This window comes from Myotis nattereri (genome assembly GCF_964212035.1).
Source record: "Myotis nattereri genome assembly, chromosome: 14".
Classification (NCBI taxonomy): Eukaryota; Metazoa; Chordata; class Mammalia; order Chiroptera; family Vespertilionidae; genus Myotis; species Myotis nattereri.
The window spans coordinates 12098530-12118777 of NC_138089.1; positions in this window are offsets into that span (position 1 = coordinate 12098530).

A 20248-nucleotide genomic window follows, 5' to 3' on the forward strand; every position below is an offset into this window, starting at 1 on the left:
AGGCCCAGGCTCTGTGGCGATGGGGGCTGGCTCCCCCTTTCCAGCCAGTCTGAGGCCGTCAGCAAAGGCTCTCCAGGCCTGAGTGGCCACACTCGGCACCCGGTTCCATTTGTCTCCTCCTCAGCCTCTGCTCTGCCTCCAGGACCGAGGAGGTCTCAGTTGCCACGGTAACATGTCCACAGAGGGCTCCCCCAGAAAAGGGCCATATTAGTTCATGTATGACCATTCCTATGGCCATGTTCATGTCTGACCATCCATACCCCTCAGCTTCTCTCCACGCTGTCAGAGGTCAATCCTGTCCTTGCCCGACTAACCCCTGGACCTCGGGGATGCAGCTTGGGGAGGGAAACCAAGAGGCAGGAGGGGAAGGTGCTTTCATATGGGCAGAGTTGATCTACAGAACCCCGATTTGGGACAGAAAAAGGGAGTGTGGGGCAATCACACAGGAAGGACTGAGAGGACTGAGAGCCTTATGGTTTGGTAAATCCATGGCTCTTGGATGGAGAAGGACGGAAAGGAGACTTTGAGAAGCATGATTCTGAGTTAGGACTTAGGAGCTGATTTGAGATGACTTACCAGCCTCACAGGTTCAGAGGTGAAAGGGGCCTTAGAAATGATACCATTCCATACAGGAAACTCAATTAGAGTATTGGGGAGTGACAGGAACATGCTATTCCACCGGCACTGCAGGGGAGGAGTAAGAACACAAATGCTAGAGCCAGGCTGCCTCGGTTCAAGTCCAGGGGCCACCAGTTACTGGTTGTGCCACCTTAGGTTTATCTAACACCACTGTGCCTCGGTTTCTGTACCTGTGAATTGGGGATAGTAATAGTAGAGGCTTGTTATGAAGATTATATCTATATCTATATCTATATCTATATCTATATCTATATCTATATCTATATCTATATCTATATATATATATGGCCCTGTGCACGAATTCGTGCATGGGTGGGGTCCAGCCAGCCTGCCCCAATACTGGCTGATTGGGCTGGGCCACCTGGGGGGAGGGGCTGTGAATGGTTGACCAGCCAGCCCCACCCCCAATTATGGTTTGGGGGTCCAATCAGGGATGGGGCTGGCTGGGGGGAGAGGCTGCAGGTGGTTGGTGAGCTGACCCTCTCCCCTGGTCGAACACCCGGTCGAGGGGACAATATGCCTATTATCCTTTTATTATATAGAATATTAGAGGCCTGGTGCATGAAAATTCATGCACTGGAGGGGGAGTCCCTCAGCCCGACCTGCCCCCTCTCACAGTCCGGGAGCACTCAGGGGCGAGAGGCAACCCAGTGATCAGGGGAAGGTGACACCCTCATTACACCTCTGCTGTTGCCACTGCCAGCAGCGCAAGCCTCGGCTGACCCTGGTTACCTGAGTCTCGGGTGGCCCTGGGCAGCTGGGAAGCCGCTATCCAAGGCTTGCCTGAGCCTTGGGCTGGCCCTGGACAGGTGGGCATCCGCCATCTGAGGCTTGCCTGTGCCTCGAGTCAGCCATGGGTGGCTGGGGAGGCTGAGGGGACAGGGGGACTCTGGAGGCAGGCGCGCAACAGGGCTTTGAGGACTGGGTGCCACCATCTTGTGGCTGTGGGCACCGCAATCTTTGAGGGCAGGACAGTCAATTAGCATATTCCCTCTTTATTGGCTGTGGGTGCTGCCATCTTTACAATGGCGTGAGGGTCAATTAGCATATTACCTTTTTATTAGATAGAACTAGAGGCCCGGTGCACGAAATTCGTGCACTGGGTGTGTGTGTGGGGGGAGTGTCCCTCAGCCCAGCCTGCCCCCTCTCACATACTGGGAGCCCTCAGGTGTTGACCCCCATCACCCTCCAATCGCAGGATCGGCCCCTTGCCCAGGCCTGACGCCTCTGACAGAGGTGTCAGGCCTGGGCAGGGGATCCTCATTTCCCCCCATCACTGGTTCTGCCCCCAGCCGAGGCCTGATGCCTCAGCCAGAGGCGTAGACCCCCATCACCCTCTGATCACCTGATCGGCCCCTTGCCCAGGCCTGACGCCTCCGCCAGAGGTGTCAGGCTTGGACAGGGGACCTCCATCTCCCCCCGATAACTGGCTCTGGCCCCCACCCAGGCCTGAGGCCTCTGGCCCAGGAATCATGCCTGGGCAGGGGACCCCCATCTCCCTCTGATCACTTGCTCCACCCCCCGCCCAAGCCTGACGCCTCTGACCCAGGCTTCAGGCCTGGGCAAGGGGACCATCATATCCCCCAATCCCCAGCTCAGCCCCCCGCCCAGGCCTGATGCCTCGGCCAGAGGAGTTGACCCTCATCACCCTCCGATCACCAATCACCGGATCGGCCCCTTGACCAGGCCTGAGGCCTCCGGCAGAGGTGTCAGGCCTGGGCAGGGGAACCCCAGCTCCCCGCGGTTGCAGGCTCCGCCCCTGCCCAGGCCTAACGCCTCTGGCCTAGGCGTCCGGCCCAGGCAGCGGGGACCCGCAGTGGCAGCGGGGGGCGCCGCGATCATGGGCTTCGCTTTAGGCCCAGGCAAGGGACCCCTAGCTCCCGGGACTGCCAGCTTCGACCGTGCCCAGCTCCCATCGCTGGCTCCACCCCTACTTCCTGCTATCACTGGCCAGGGCGGCAAAGGCGCCTGATTCTCTGATCATGGCTGGGGGGCTGGGCAAAGGCGGCCCCAGGGCCGCCTTTGCCCTGCCCCCCAGCTCTTAGCTCCCCCCAGGGTTTCCAATCACTGTCAGTGGCAGGGGGCTTCTTCCTGCTTTCCCTTTCGCCTCCCTGCATTGTGCCTACATATGCAAATTAACCGCCATCTTGTTGGCAGTTAACTGCCAATCATAGTTGGCAGTTAATTTGCATATAGCCCTGATTAGCCAATGAAAAGGGTATCGTCGTACGCCAATTACCATTTTTCTCTTTTATTAGTGTAGATATATATATTTCTGTATAAAGGCTATGTATCACTTAGAATAGTGCTGGGCATGTAATAAGTGATGGTTAAGTATTTGCTATTATTGTCACTATTACCAGATTGTTCTATGTGTGAGAAAGTTCTTTTCAGATGGAGTATATTTGGCTTCTCTCATTCCTGCCTCATCATCCCATTTCTCAGTCTTGAACTAACTCAGAGCAAGGCTCCCCTGCCTTCCACTCGGGGACCCTCCCGACATCTGAGGACAGTGGCCACGTCTCTCTTTGCTTTGGTCCTTATGTTGTAGAGGAGAGCTCTTGCAAACGCTGTCCCTTCTGCCTAGGACAGCCTTCTCTCCGTGTTCTTCATGTTCTAACGGAGACGCCTTCTTCTTCAAGATGCCTTCCCTCATGTGGGTAGCTTACACCTTCTACCCACGTTCTCCATGTATAGGTACAAAGACAGAAGAACACAGTACAGATTCTCACAGCCATTTGCAGGAGTCACCATTAGAGCAAGTCCTATTCATCTTGGCACTAGCCCAAAACACTCGTTGAATGGATTAGGAGAAATACAGAAGATGCGTGGGCATAAAGCAAAGGCCTTTTTCAAAAGCCGGTAGCATTTCCCTTGGAGAATAGTCTTTGGAGCAAGGAGACAGGTGGAGAGGGTTGGCTTTTTCAGACAACTAGAAAGCAGGCATGTCAGTCATTTCATGAGCTGGGGTTTTGATTCCTACTGGGAAAGTTTGGGGGATTCTTGATTTTTGATTGTTGGGTCAACTTTCAGACTCCCCTTGGTTGTGCAGAATTTTACTAATGGGAGAACTGAAAGATAAAAGACAAAGTAGCAAGAGGGGGTAACAGCAATCACATAATAAAGAGACAAGGCAGGGCATGAAGATCAGAACCGAAGCAGAAGAGCGCCTGGGGCTGGATGTGGGCACAGGGTCCCTGGGAAGGGAGGCAGGGAAGACAGGGTTTTGGTAGAAGGCACTGGCAGCGTGTAAAAGAGTTTGAAAGCGGAGAGTCATCTAGAGAGGCTTTCTATAGGAAATTTGCTTTGCACTAAAAATATCCTTTTTATGTAGTGTTTTCTTAGGAGACGACATAGAGATTGCAGTGGCTTTTGATGTTCATTTTCCTGTAGGCTGCTATTTCTTTGACTGTGATATGGCCCAGAGCCCCAGCCAGGTGAGATCCTATTTGTGCTCGGGTATGTTCTGGCCAGGCTGGTTGATTGGGTCAACACCCCAATCCCTGGGTGTTGTTCTGTGGGACGATGAGCGACCCCTCACTGTAGCTCTAAGCCAGAGAGCAGCTATTTATGGAGGCAGCAGCGTTTCTGTCTATGAATGTGGGACATAACTAGGCAGGGGTGCCACTCAAAGCAGCCCAGCCCATGGACCACTGGAAATGTCCTTTTTGCATAAATGTGGGCTCTTTCTCCTGGTTTCCCAACCCACATTGATCCTTCCCATCTTTACCTAGATCAGTGATGGTGAACCTATGACACGCGTGTCAGAGGTGACACGCGAACTCATTTTTTTGGTTGATTTTTCTTTGTTAAATGGCATTAAAATATATAAAATAAATATCAAAAATATAAGTCTTTGTTTTACTATGGTTGCAAATATCAAAAAATGCCTATATGTGACACGGCACCAGAGTTAAGTTAGGGTTTTTCAAAATGCTGACACGCCGAGCTCAAAAGGTTCGCCATCGCTGACCTAGATACTGGCTCAAGGGGCAAACTATTTTAGGGTAAGACCAGGGGGACGATATTGTTTGTCTTTAAAATAAAATAAAATAAAATAATGGTGGAAACGTTACCTGGGAGAGAAAGTGTATGTAAAGTAGCAGCACTTTTCCATACTGGGTACTGATGATCGCCGTCAGCATGAGGGCCGCATCTTTCATTAGTGGATCTTTCCTGGAGCCCAGGCCTGGCCATAGAAAAGCCCCGTCGTGGGGACTGTACGGTATGCTGGCTCTCCAAGAAGTAAAGGGATTAGCCATTCCCACCAAATTCCGGCCACGTCTTCTTATGTTCAGGTTGCTATTTAATTGTACAGAGAAAGCAAAGTTGACATTCTCTAGCTGTTCACAGGAAAGGTGATACATACACCCTTCCCAACAGGAAACCACAATTACTGTTAAGGACAGCAGCGACCAAAACTATGAAAGGTAATACGTGGCAGGAGGAACCTTAAAAAGAATCCCCTGTTGCACCACTGCTTAGGGGACACAAGTTTCTGCTTCCATCACACAAGCCCAGTCTTCTTACAGGTTCCTGCGCTTGTTGCTCTTTTGACCTTAAGCTTTTCCACCTCCGTTATGGAACACTCGGCGTAAAAACCACAGTCAGAAGCTTGGAATTGCGCAGGTTACGTCATGTTCCCAGCCCGCGCCATCGGAACTGGCCGGGGCTTTTCAGGAATAAGGTCGTGTTGAGTTAATTTATTATTTGTCTGTTGGAACTATTTCATTTTGCTACCAAATCTTGGACTTCGTTTTACCATTAAATTTGATTTTATAAAATTGCGGAAAGCGTTTACAATGCCCTCTTTGTTTAAAGAGACAGGCAGGATGTACACTAACATGGTAACAGTGATCTTTGCTGAAAGGTGGAATTACAGACAATTTTAATTTTTTTCTCTTTGATAATAAAAAGAAGTCTAATGAGAAAAAAGTAAATTATAAAATGAGACTGTCCTCCGTGCGTTCCCAAGCTCCCTGGAGGAGGCGGAGTGCATATTTCTCTGTCTTTGCTCACGTGTTCTACCTTGTATGTAAAAGGATCAGAAAACTCAGCAAAAAGAGAGTGGAGAGAGGATAAAAAGAAATTGTAGCCCTAGCTGGTTTGGTTCAATGGTTAGAGCGTCAATCTGCAGACTGAAGGTCCTGGGTTCAATTCTGGTCAAGGGCACAGGCCCAGGTTATGGGCTCAATCCTCAGTAGGGGGCATGCAGGAGGCAGCAGATCAATAATTCTCTCTCATCATGAATGTTTCTATCTCTCTCCCTCTCCCTTTCTCTCTGAAATCAATAAAAAATATTTTAAAAAAAGAAAAAGAAATTGTGCTTGGAGAAATATGTAAAACTGGTTGTATTATCAAAGGGGTGAAGATTTTGAAAGCAACTTAGGGTTGGGTCTATGCAAATATTTGATCAATTTATGTCAAAAGTCATACTTTTATGAAAAACTTACTGGCAATTCAAAGCAAAAGTGTTCCATCTATATCAATTCCCATTCCATCTAAACTGGCCCAAAGTGTTGGAAGGGAAAAAACACAGCGTGTCATTTTCTCTTCTCTGTCTCCTGTTCAGAATGCCCGCGCGTGAAAGATGAACGTCCAGCAGGCGCCGTCCTGGGGAGCGCAGGGAGGCCCAGGGGGTGCCGGCAGGGAGATATTAAGACTAAAATCCCCTCCTACCGCTGGATTGCCTGCGAGCTGTGCCCGCCTCTGCTTTGGGGGAAGCCCTGCGCTCCCAGGGCGCTGTGACGTTCCATGACATGCGCCTCACACACCGAGACATCGCAGGCAAAAGCCACAGTGGAAGGGCAGCCTGTCTCAGGGCCGTGCCCTTGGCCTTCTGGGGTGCTGCTCGGTGAGCACAGACCCTGCACGCTGCTGACCCAAGGCCGTGGTACCGCCGAGCCGGGGAAGTCTCGGCAGGTGAGAGGGGTCACATGGCGCTGGAGGGCCACAGAGGAAAATGCAGGGCCACGGCCTGCTACAGGGCTGGCTGTTGTTAATAAAGGGCCCGCCCTACAACAAGAACAATAGGACAGCCATGGAGTCCAGGACCTCCTCTCCAGAGGGGTTTCCAGCTGGAGGGCAAAGGCTTCCCAGCTGGCAAAACGCTGCATTTCCATTCATCCCTGGAGGCACCTCGTCAGCTAGTGGTCAGGGAGATGCTGATGATTGCAAACGCCCCCGTGAAAGCCACTGAGCACATTTGCACTCCGTTCAGGTTGAAGTGGAAATAATAAAGGTTTTCTTAAGATACAGAACTCAAGTTCTGGGCGGCATTTTGGTTGGTGGGCTCCTGGTGCGCAGGCTCAGATTCAGTGAGCGGAGACTGACCGCCGGGGGTGAGGTGGATGCCACGCCCCCGCACAGGGAGCCCCCAGGTTCCTGCAGATCCTGCGACCTGGGCCGGACCTCCAGGCTCTCGCCTGACACCAGCACGCACAGCAGCAGCCGTGCCAGGTGCCGTGATGGAGCGGGAGCCAGTGGAGGGGGTGCGTTTGTGGAAGAAACCCACAGATTCGTGTCTGCTCCCGTTCATGATGGCGCATGAACAGAGGAATCAAGTGAGACACAGAAACAGATGAGGAAAACCCAGCCTGTTCTAGTCACGGCAAAGAATTAAGCCGCACGCTCCCCTCTCCGAGTCCCCTCAGCTCTCTACACACTGGAAATGAAAGTGGGATTTGGGTCTGAATTATGGCGCCAATTGCTTCACTTTCTCTAATTCACTCTGTATGCATATACTTAGTCTTATTTCCTAAAATAAAATAACTTGTGCCTTTGTTAAGTGGTGGTGTTTTTGATTTGAACAGAATGATGGACATGTGTTGTTTAACACATGATAGACACTCAGCAACTATTAGGGCATCCCCACCCCTGCCTTGATCGCTGTCCAGCGGTTCTCAACCTGTGCGTCGCGACCCTTTCACAGGGGTCGCCTAAGACCATCGGAAAACACATATATAATTACATATTGTTTTTGTGATTAATCACTATGCTTTAATTATGTTCAATTTGTAACAATGAAATTGGGGGTCAGCACAACATGAGGAACGGTATTAAAGGGTCCCAACATGAGGAACGGTATTAAAGGGTCCCACCACTGCGAGGGTGGAACTGGAGGCAGGAGGCCAGTGAGAGTCTCGGGGCAGTTTTCCTGCAAACAGTACGGTGGTCGAGCACTGGGGACCATGTATTCATATTTCAGGACGTCCACCCTCTGTGTCAGGTACCGGAACCTCGGGATGCATTTATTTACTCATTTTTATTATGTTTAATCCTCACCTGAAGATATGTTTTTATTGATTTGAGAGAGAGAGAGGAAGGTAGAGGGACAGAGAAAAGAGAGGACCATGATATGAGAGTGACACGTCCATCCATTGCCTCCTGAATGTGACCCAACCGGGGATCAAACCTGCAACCTGGGTATGTGCCCTGACCTGGAACTGAACCTGTGACCTTTCAGTGCACGGGATGATGCTCCAACCGACCGATCCTCACCAGGCAGGGCTCCTGATATATTTAAAAGAGAATGGAGCCCCAGCGGGTTTGGCTCAGTGAATAGTGTTGGCCTGCGGACTGAAGGGTCCCAGGTTCCATTCTAGTCAAGGGCACATGCCCAGGTTGCAGGCTTGATCCCCAGTAGGGGGCGTGCAGGAGGCAGCTGATCAATGATTCTCTCTCATCATTGATGTTTCTATCTCCCTCTGCCTTCCTCTCTGAAGTCAATTATAATTTTTTTTAAGGGAATGGGTAGGACTTGTAACCAACGAGATGCAGGGGGAAGGGAGAAGGAGGAGCTGGAGGGGCTGGTTTTTCCAACGCGGACGCCAAGTGGGCGGAGAGGCTGTTACCCAGCCAGGGACGCGGGTCTGCGGCTCATCCCTGAGAACATCGATCGCGCCAGAAGCCGGGCGTTTGAGCCACGTGCTGTTGGCTGCCTTTTCATTTCCGGGCGTCCTCCTTAGCTGACAAGCTGTCAGCTGTCACGTCTTGCTCTGCCCGTGTGCCTGCTTCTAATCACGCCTCCTTTACTTTCTAATTTGTTGCTTCTGGAAACCCCAGGAGGCAAGGCGGCTAGAACTGTATGCAAAGCAGGAGTCTAAGGGCCCAGTGCTGTCCCAGGTCCCCGGGCTCTGCTACCTCAGCTGCGGCCTTCTCTCGCTGTCAGTGGATTAGGCCCTCGCAGACCCGGCAGCCAGGTGGCTGAGGACGTGGCTATGTCTATGTGGATAGCAACGTAGAGAGTAAAACGGGTCCTCTAGTTGCCCAGTGATGGTTTTAAGGTGGGATTAACGTTTTCCTGGCTGCGCATAAGGAAAATGGCTAACCTTTCCTGGGACGTCTGTATGTGCCGGGCCTACCTAAGCACTTTTCCTGGAGCATCAGGAGGGATGGCGCCCAGCACGGTAGGTAGCCAGGGCAGGGTTACGACCACCCTTTGATGGACAGGAAACCGGAAGCATTTCCAAGGCCACACCATCCAGAAGCAGCGGAGCCAGGATTCAGATGCAAGGCCCTGGCCACAGAGCCTGGGTGCTTCACGCTTGGCTGTGTGACGCCACAGAGCGGGACCACGGTGGAGGGCAGCGAACGGGAATGGACTAAGAACTGAATGGGGCTTCGGACCAACTAGCACGTTGTTTCTGTGAGCCTAGGGCAGGGGTGGGGAATCTTTTTTCTGCCACGGGCCATTTGGATGTTTATAACCTCATACGCTGGCCCTACAGAATTATCAACTTAAAAATTAGCCTGCTGTATTTGGTCAAACATTTAACTCACTCACCCCTAATGTCGTGGCAGGGCGAGACCAAATGATTTTGAGGGCCTTATACAGCCCGAGGGCCGGACGTTCCCCACCCCTGCTTCAGGGCATAAGGGTGGTAGTTGATGATACACAGCCTTGTGTGAACCCTGGCTTCATTGCCCTGCCCCCACCTTCCTCTAGTTCACAACATACCAGCACCAAGCACTTCAGACACAGTCGCAGTTCCCGGACTCGGCCAGGGATGCAGAAAACAAAGGAAGGATAAAGCAGAATTCCAAAGTTAGGGCCCGTGACCCCTGGCAATAACAGAATGCACCCGCCCAGCTCAGGAGGCAGACGGACACAAGTTGTCCCCGCATAGTCCCTCCTTCCTCCCTTCCTTCCTATCCTGCTGTGCTCTGAGCGAGGGCTGTCCCTCCCCAATCCTTATGTTGAAGGCCTAACCCCGGTACTTCAGAATGTGACCATATTTGGCGATAGGCCTTTAAAGGGGTGGTTAAGGTAAAAAGAGGCCGTATGGTGATCCCTAGAACAATGACCGGTGTCACTACAAGAAGAGGAGATTAGGACACAGACGCATACAAAGACGGGCATGTGAAGACAGACGCCATCTACAAGCCACCGGAAAGGACTCACGACATCAGCTGGAGTAAGTTTCCGCTGTTTAAGCCGCCCGGGCTGTGGCCCTGTGAGGGGGCAGCCTCGGGAAACGAACAGTGACCAGAGAGGTTTGTGCTCAGAGCCTTGAGCAGAGATTGCCTGAAAACAGCCTCCTGCCCTGGCTTTCCCCAAAGCTATGTCATTGAGGACTTTCCTTAGGAAGAAAGTAGGGAGTTGAGCTTCTCCCAGGGGGAGGGTGCGAAGGGAAAAAGGGAAAAAGGTGGAGGGGAAGAAAGGGGTGGGGAAGACTCCCCAAGACCACAGGGGACCTGGCTCAGCAGGTGCAGGCCTCCCCGCTAGACATGGGACTGCAGCCTTTGCACCCCCTCCCCCACCCTCCCCCAGCCCAATTCCCCTGCCAATCATGACCCAGCTGAATTCCTGCCACATGAGTCAGGTAGAGATTGAGGGGCAGATATTTTATAATTTGACTATTGCTATTAATCAACAATAGCGAAAGGAGACATATGTAATACTCTTTGTAATACTTTAAGCAATAAAAAAATAAATAAAAAAAATTTAAAAAATCTTTTTAAATAAAAAAAAAATTTAAAAAAATAAAATAAAAATAAAAAACATACCAAAAAACAAACAATAGTGACACTACTCTCACGCCCAAGTTCGAATAGACCTCCAGTGAAGCACACCCTCTGCGAAGCACGAATCATCCAGTCATGAAAAATGAAAAGGCCCAAAGCAGAATCAGACAGCGGTGTCGCCATGGCTGCGCCCCATCCAATGCTGTCCCCCTTCTGCTAGTAACACACCTCCATACCTTGTGGAGGAGTGACTTTCCCCCAAGGGCAGGGTCCCGGAGGACTGCCAGTCAGGATGCTTGCTTTGCCAGGGACAAGCATGAGGACCAGCTGCACCTGCTCTTTGAACCCTGAGAGCAGTGATGTAAGAAAGGAGAAGTGCTGGGTTGATTCATCCTAATTTCACTCCTGGAAGTGACCGGCCGGATGCTGCGGTTCCTTGGAGCTCCCATACTAAAGCCAGTCAGTCCCCCAGGCTTCGTTTGCATCCCTGGCGGGACCACCGACTGTTTCTGTGGTTTCCAACCCAGACCTCAGTTAGTACCAGGCCTGTGGACTCAGACCTGGAGGCTGGAGAGATGGAAACAGCAAACACAACACATGGGTCGCCACCCTTTTTGGAATGTCGTAACCTGCGGTTTATTGAGGTTTTCAGCCCCCCAGTTCCTCACAAGTGGTCCAGTCTGCTAAATTTAAATATGTGGATTTTGAGATTAGAGACATACTTTGCTTCTGAATTTGGGGTTGAAACCATGATTATCGCAGGCACCACCAGGGGCATCATTTCAGAGGCCTTGGCAGAAGCAGGGGTTCTAACTCGTGTACTTATTAGTTCAGCAAATACGTATTGAGCACCTGTTGTGCGCCAGACGCTTATTAATCAAAGGGGATGCCGCTGTGGATAAACCACTGAAAAATCCCTCCGCTCATGGAGTTGAATTCTAGTGAGAAGATGGGCACCGACGGAGAAGAAGGGAATATATTGTCGACGAGGTAGAGAAGTGCTGGGGAACAGGGAAAAGGGGGTAGAGGTATTGAGGGGTAGAGCACTGTAAATCTGAGTAACTAAATTGAGAAATTAGGATTATACACAGTTGTCTCTTATATACCTGTTAAGACAATATAGGGGAATAGAGTCTTCTTTTTATTTGTTTATTTTTAAAACAGTTTTATTGAGATAAAATGTATATACTATACAATTCAGTGATTTACAGTACAATGCAATGGTCTTTAAGGTAGTCAGAGGGTTGTTCAACCATCACCACAATCAATTTTTTCATCACCCCCAAAAGAGACCTCATCCCCTTTAACTATCACCCCCCAACTTTCCTATCCCCCAGCCCTAAGCATCACTAATTTATTTTCCATTTCTATAGATTTGCATGTTTTCAAAATATCACATAAATGGAATCATACTATGTGGGCTTTTTGTGATTGGCTTTTTTCACTCAGCATAATTATTTGGAGATTCATCCATGTTGTTGTATGTACATTCCTTTTTATTGCTGAGTAATATTTCATTGTATGGATATACCACAATGTTTATCTAGTCATCTGTTGATAGCTATTTCCAGTTTAGGGCTATCTATACTAATAAAAAGGTAATATGCTAATTAGACCAGGAGATCTAGTCCGGACATCTTCCGACCCTCTGACTTCCTTCCAGACAAAGCCACAGTGGTGGGGGCCAAGGCAGAGGCGGTTAGGGGCGACCAGGCTGGCAGGGGAGGGTAATTGGGGACCATGAGGCTGGCAGGGGAGAGAAGTTGGGGTCACCAGGCCAGCAGGGGAGCAGTTAGGTGGTAATCAAGCCGGTAGGCAAGCAAGTGGTTAGGAGCCAGTGGTCCCAGATTGCAAGAGGGATGTCCGACTGCCGGTTTAGGCCCCATCACGCAGGGATGGGGCCTAAACCAGCAGCCGGACATCCCTGAGGGGTCCCGGATTGGAGAGGGTGCAGGCCGGGCTGAGGGACTCCCCCACCCCCGCACAAATTTCATGCACTGGGTCTCTAGTCCTATATAATAAAAGCCTAATATGCTAAGTGTCCAGTTGGCCGGTTGGCCATTCAATCAAATCAAAGCGTAATATACTAATGATATGCTAAGGCCACTCAACTGCTTGCTATGATGCGCACTGACCACCAGGGGGCAGACAGTCGACCAGTCACTATGACATGCTCTGACTACAGGAGGCAGACGCTCCAATGGGTAAGTTAGCTACTGGGGTCCGGCTGATCAGGACTGAGCAAGATGGGCCAGACACGCCCTGGAGCCCTCCTGTGGTCCCTCCCCAGCTGGCCAACCTCCTGCATCCCTCCCTGGCCCTGATCGTGTACCAGTGGAGTCTTCCGAGGGCCGACACTCTAACCACTGAGAAAACCAGCCAGGACTGGTCATTTTTCTTTTGAGTTCCTCCTTAACCTGAAGGTTATCAACAGCGGCTTTTTGGTTTTCAAGAGGGTGACACTTGTGGTCATTTTTAAACTATTTAATGTTTAATTTTATTGGATTATGAATTGGAGAATTGTGGCTTATAAAATCTAGATGCTTTTAATTGTGGACTTATGTCATTTCTTTATGGTCACTTTTAATATATATTGCTAGATCTTTGAAAATAATGTAATTCCCTACTCAATGGATATAAAATTCTATAAGTACCAGTTATAATAAGTTTACTGGTTGTACATTTTAATTCCTCTAGGTTCTTGTCTTTTTTCCCCCCTGGATATGCTAAGAGCAGTATCTACACGTCTCTGATTACAATAGTAATTTTATCACGTTTCCTTGGATTTGTAACAGTTTTTGTTTTATGGGTTTGGCTTCTAGAGTTTGGCACACAATCTGCTTTGTCTGCAGGTAGTTTTAATGGATGTTAAGAAGGCGCATTCCACCCTGTTGAGTAGATTTGACCTCTCCTATTCACCTCTTCCATCAGAGATCTCTCTTCTGGTCCACCCGAGGCTGGTTCCTTCTTTGGAAAGAGGTCTTTGGGTACAATAGCTCTGGCTATATTCTTTTAATCCAGCAGACAGAAGATACCATGGCTGCGGACAGGGGTCTCAGGCTGTAGCCCTCTCTTGCATTACTCCACTCTGGCTCAGCTGCTTCCTGTGGCGTGGCTCCTGTCTTATATGTTACAGCACTTTACCACTGTCCCCGGGGAGCAGGCTGAGGCCATTCCCATGAGAGTGTGTGTGTGTGTGTGTGTGTGTGTGTGTATAAGTATGCGTGTGAGTGTGATGTATGTGTGTGTGCGTGTGACTGTGTGTGTATGTGAGTGTGTGTGTACATGAGTGTGTGTGTGAATGCATAAGTGTGCGTGAGTGTGCACGTGTGAGTGCGTGTGTGTGCGCGTGTGAGTGTGTGTATGTGAGTATGTGTGCATGTGAGTGTGTGTGCATGTGAGTATGTGTGTGTGTGAGTGTGTGTGTATGTGAGTATGTGTGTGTGTGAGTGTGTGTGTGTGTGGGTGAGTGCGTGTGAGTGTGTGTGTGTGTGAGTGTGGGTGAGTGTGTGTGTGTGTGTGAGTGTGTGTGAGTGTGTGTGTGTGTGTGTGTGTTGGGTGGGGCAGTTTGAGGGTTGCCACAAGCGCACCTTCAGGAGGCATCACCCTGTCAGCGTTGCCATGGGAATCACAGATGACTCTGGGTCAGTTCTCTGCCGCACCAGCCAGTCTCTCGACCTTCCCCTGGGCTTGGCTTGCTGCAGCCTGGGCCACAGCGCCGTGCCCCCTGCCCTCCCTCACCCCCGCCCCCCCCCCCCGGAAAAAACACTCCCCTGGTTTCCTCCCGGGGCGTCCTCAGAGCCGCAGGCCTCACCGGCCGCACAACCCGAGGCTGCGGCCGGAGGGTCCCTGGGAGGCGGAGATGGACACACAGCTGCTTTCTGGTTACTGTGTCCTCAGACCCCCCCGCCCTGAGCGCAGAGGTCTCAGCACAGACCTTTTCTCCGAGATGTGAACGCTGCAAACTCAGAGACGCTCCGTGGCAGTCAAGCTGCTGTGCAGCAACCGTAGCATCATTTTAAACAGATTAGGCACTAAATTATTTTTTCCTAAAATAAAGTTGAATGTGTGGAATCCGTGTTCTCCATTTAGGAACAAAGAGGGATGCTAAAAATTCCAGACATGGGCCTCGGACGTGGCCTAGAGCATCGACCAGCCGCTTGCTTTTGCGCGGGGGAGATAGGACTCCACACCGCGCGGCGTTCATGGCCTTCGAGAAGATTCCACACGACACCATCAGATGAGAAAGCAGAGTCCATGCAGTAACTTGCTTAGCTGTCTGGGTGCTCCAAGCAGGCCTGTTCCTATAAACTTCCGGTGCAAACGCAGTAAGAGCCAGCAGACACTGTTACATTTTTATTCTAATAGTTCCCTGATTAGAAGGGGAAAGCACAACATTCGGGAAATAGCTGATGAGTCGGTGACAGCATTTTCCTGCCTCGAATAAAACGAAAATGTGGGCGGTGGGGTCCAGCGCGGAAGAGCAGTTGGTCGAGTTGGACAAAAAAGAGGGGAACTTTTTTTGAATGTTTTTATTGCAGTAAAATGTGTCACATAAAATTTGACATTTTAGCCACTTTAAATGCATAATTCAGTGGCATTGATTACCCTCATGATGTGGCGAAACCATCACTACTGTTTCCAAAATGTTCTCATCCCCATGTTTGTTTCACCCCACACAGAACCCTGCCCATTAAGCACTGACCCGTTTCCCCTCCCCGTGGCCCTGGTCGCCTCTCGTCTACTTTCTGTCTTCATGAATTTGCCTATAGAGTGGAGTCTTTTTTGGACCAGAAAATAACAAAACTGAGTTGGAGCCTGGGTGAGGACTGATTCTAAATTGATTCAGCACTTGCTTCTGAGGTCAGCAAAGCGTGCACAGCTTCCGAGCAAGACATGGACCTGCCAGAGGCCGCCTCAGGAGGTGTCCCCTGGCCGAGAGCAGGTAGAGGCTGTTATAAACCCAGGCCAGGGCTGAGGAGCCTCCATCTGAATGGAAACGGCTTAGGAGACACTTGCGGGAATAGAGGAGGCAGCCTGCTCATGACCCACAAAAGCACCTTGAGGGTAAGGGGAGTGAGGAGGACAGATGTTGTGAATGTTGGTAAATGGATGATTAATTAATTTCAAAATGACACATTTTAAATGAAGCTTCTCTATAAGCAGTCACAAAAACAGTTATTTAAAATATCAACACAGAGTACAAGAAGAAGGTCAGAATTAGGTGCAATGTTTTTTAAGAAAAAAACCCAAATAAAACAACAAAGGAATTTTATCTTCTCTTAAATGTCAAGGTTCCTATCGGGACATGGCAGTTCATGGGAAGGGAAGGAGGTGGGAAAGACTGGGCTAATCAATCAATCCAGAGTGATCACAGGTAAGGTTTCAGGGGAGGGAGAGGGAATTAATTCTGGGTGGAAGTTCATTGCTCGTTACTTGTGGAGGAGTGTGCTATGGTTAATGTTTGACAGTAAGCTAGGAGCATGGATTCTGGATCCAGACTTCTTGAGTTCAAATCTTACTTTGTCATATACTAGCTGTGTGGCCTTGGTCAAATTACTTAACCTCTCTGAACTTCTGTAATATAGAGCAATAATTGTATCTCTTTCATTTGCTGTGGTAGAGGTTCATGACTTAATATTTGATGAGTTCATAAAGAAGGACCCAACACATAGTAAATGCTATACAAGTTTGGTGCCATTATTATTATTATTATCATTATCATTATGCTAATTTAAACTATAAACCAAAATAAAAATTTCCCTGTAAGTTTAAATGATCTAATTTACCAAGGAAATCAGAAATAAAGAAATCACAGCATCTTAGACACGACCATGGCTCAAATGTCTGCTAAGTTTGAGTTAATCAAGACCACTGGTTTCTCAGGCCTTTTGCGTAAACAATGTTTTTTTAAAAACCTAATTGGTATCATCTTTGTCACTCTTAAAAATTCATTGACTTGGCATTCTGTTTTATTTGCAAAAATATTTTTATTGAATTCGTTGGAGTGACATTGGTTAATAAAATTATGTAGGTTTCAGTTGTACAATTCTCTGAGACATCACCTGTATATTGTACTGTGTGTTCACCACCCAAATCAAGCCTCCTTCCATCACCATTTAATATAGCATTTTTCTAATGGAGGGTTAAATTTGTGTCTTAATGGCCCTGGGTGGTTATTTTTCTTTTTTTTCTTTTTCTTTTCCTTTTCTTTTCTTTTCTTTTCTCTTTCTTTCCCCTATAACATGTGATACACAATAAGGGCTGAATCCCTCAGTATACTAGTTGACTAAATGGAGGAAATAATACATTATTTGTTTGTTTTCAAGTAATCACCATTTTTTAACTAAAATCAGGAAAAGGGTTCCGAAGGTCATATTCATCTTTTAAATGACTGGGTTTCCCTATGATTTTTCTCCGGTGACATTTAAAAGATGCCCGATTCGCTGCGCTTACTGCCGGTCGGTACACCCCTGCCCTTGGCCAGGCTGCAGGGAGCGCACAATTCCTCATCTCAGGGCAGGCCTGGGCCGGGGGTCCTCCGCCCTGGGGCCCTGCGACGCGGTGGGCACTGCTGCCCTCTGCTGGTCATCGCATGGAACACCGCACTCTGCTCCCTTCCCCGGGCTTTTCAGAGGACAGGACCTGTTGTGTGACCACTTCTAAAACCCTGCACCCTGGAGCCTCCCCGCTGCCCCCTCCCTCCACAGGCCCCGCAAGAAAAGGTCAAAATAAAAGCAGAACTAAGTGGTCTAGATGAGCAATAGGAAGTCCAACACGGCGTCCCGCACTTAGACCGCAGCTCCTGCTCACATGGTCGCTGTGTATTCTCTCCCACGTGTCACTCTCTCCAGCCTCTGCTGAATCTGCTGGTGGTCGGCACAGAGCTTTCTCACTGTGTCCAGTGTAGGCTGCGCAAGTTCAGCTTAAGACGCACTTGGAATCCGGGCGCCCCGTGTTCTGCTGGGCTGCTGACGCAAGGGTGCAGGCCTGTGGTTGCCTTAGACCAGTGGTTCTCAACCTGCTGGCCCTTTAAATACCTGACCCACAGGTTGAGAACCGCAGTGCTCTTCTTCGTCCCAAGTGCCCCTTTGCAAGGGCATAATCTAGTGAGGAAAATGAGCACGCTCTGCCGATGGGTCCTTATGCTGCCATCACTGAACTTCTGTGTGTGCCGAGCACATGCTCTGTGCGGAGACGGCGTCCTCTGAGGTGTGATCCATGAGGCCCACCAGGAAGGATGCTGGCAGGACCAGAGGTCACTGCACAAGCCCATCTCAGGCACGTGCAGGGCCTCTGACAGCAAGCCCTTGAAATTAAGGGGGAAGAGCTGAAAGTGCGTGTCATTAACAGCGAGCGTCGCCACTGTCAGCAGATACGTTAATCACACAGCAAGAGGAACACGTTTTATGCAGTGGGCATGGACGATATCACAGCAGCCCGTGGGCCGGTCCAGGGAGCCGGGATCTGCTCAGAATGAAAGAATCCAGCGCTGCAGAACAGAACATCCTTTTCAGAGCCAAATGCTCTCACAGAAGGGAAAGGATAAAAGCTGAAAAGAAGTAGGAGTGCCTGTGTGGCAGCATCTCTAACAAAGCCCGGGCTGGAAGAGAAAAGAGCGTGTACAACAGCGTTCCTGACTGGAGTCACCACGCAGCCTGCACCTCACATACTTGGAAGTTGCTAAGAGAATAAATCCTGAAAATGCTCATCACAAGGAGGAACACATTTTGTAACTTCGTAGGGTGACAGATGGTACCGAGACTTATTGTGGGGATCATTTCACCCTGCACACAAATATCGAACATTGTGTGGTACACCTGAAACTAATGTAATGCGATGCAATTATGCCTCCATTTTAAAAAGGAAAGAAAAGAACTTGTAACACTGATAATACATAAAGAAAGTCTGATTTAAAAGTAAACCCTAGGACCAGAGCAAATACAGAAGACATGCATTATATGGTAACGGAAGGAAACTGAACTTTTGTGGGAGCATGTAGCAGAGGATACAGATATTGAATTACAGTGTGGTACACCTGACATTTACATGGCGTTACTTCAATAAAAAATAAAGAAGACGTACATGTCCTTAGCTCACCATTGCCTGTTTCTAACACGCCTTTTAATGGCCCTGGGAACAGAATTCTACAAAGAAGATGCATACTTATTTTTCCTCTGAGCAGCTACCAAGAAGACCCCAGACTTCAAGCTTAAAGGAGGGTCTTTGTAAAACTAGTGAATCCGGTCCAGTCAAGTTAATGGCCACCGAGAGGTTGATGAAATGGGCGACTTGCTGTTCAATAAGGACTTGTCATTATGGGACAAAGAGCTGCTTTGATCAAGCAAATCGCTGCAACAGTTCAGGGTTCGATTGATTCCTCAGCAATTAGTGCTAACAGGGTGCTAAAAGCAAAGCAAAGACAGATCTGACCAGAAATTGGTCTCCTCTGAGTTGAGCGGAGAGCAGGCCTCCTGGGAGGGCATCGCATCTGCGCATCTGCGTTGGGGGAGATGCTAGAATCCCCTGTCATGTAGATCCTCTGGCAGTTGCAACCTAAGTCTGGTTATGAATCTAGACAGGAGATTGGAAGCCAGAATGTACCAGTCACGTACAATTTAAACACCTTCCCTACATTAGTCACTAGGTACACAGGTTTTCCTTTAAACCTAATACTGAGTCTGTGGTCTTGTATCCAACTAGAGGCCCGGTGCATGGATTTGTGCACCAGTGGGGTCTCTCGGCCTGGCCTGCGCTCTCTCCCAATCCAGGACCCCTCAGGGGATGTCAGACTGCTGGTTTTGGCCCGGTCCCCGCAGGCCAAATTATGTGAAATTGTCAAAAGCAACACTGCTACTGCTACAAAAAAGTAGAGAATTAACTAGGGGGAAATATGCACCACTGACAAGCATTTAGTATCTTAAGATAGAAAGAGTACCCTGGGCAGTGTGTTCAGTGGTTAGAGCTTCAGCCCATGACCGAAGGGCCACAGGTTTGATTCCCGTCAAGGGCACATACTTGGTTTGCATGGTTAATCCCCACTCCTATCAGCGCTCCTGCCAGAGGTAACCAATCAGTGTGTTTCTCTCACATGGATGTTTCTCTCTTCCTCTCTCTCTCTCTCTCTCTCTCTCCTCATCTCTTCCTCCCTTCCACTCTCTAAAAATCAAGAAATATCCTTGAGTGAAGATTAATATTAAGAGTGTTTAAAATCAATAAGGAGAATTCCATAGAGGAACTGAGAAGGAGAAAAAGGCATTTCGTTATAAAGGAATATCCATGTGGTTAGTACAAATGTGAAAAGAAATTCAACCTCATAATAATAATGAAAGGGTAAGGAGAAGCAACACTGCTACTGTCGCCAAAGCTCAGAACAGCTGATGTTTGCTAAAAGTGTATCGGCAAAGAGGGACACAGGTTCTCTGTTTAACAAATTGCTATATCATTTTTGGAAAAATAATATATATAATCTATAATAATAAAAGTGTAATATGCTAATTAGACCAGACGTCCTTCCAGAAGACCTTCTGGACAAAGCTGGGGCTGTAAGGAAGCCCAGGTCCCGGGTGCCAGAGGGAAGCTGGTGCCGACAGCTGGGGGAAGGAAGGACTACTCTTGCATGAATTTCGTGCATTGGGCCTTT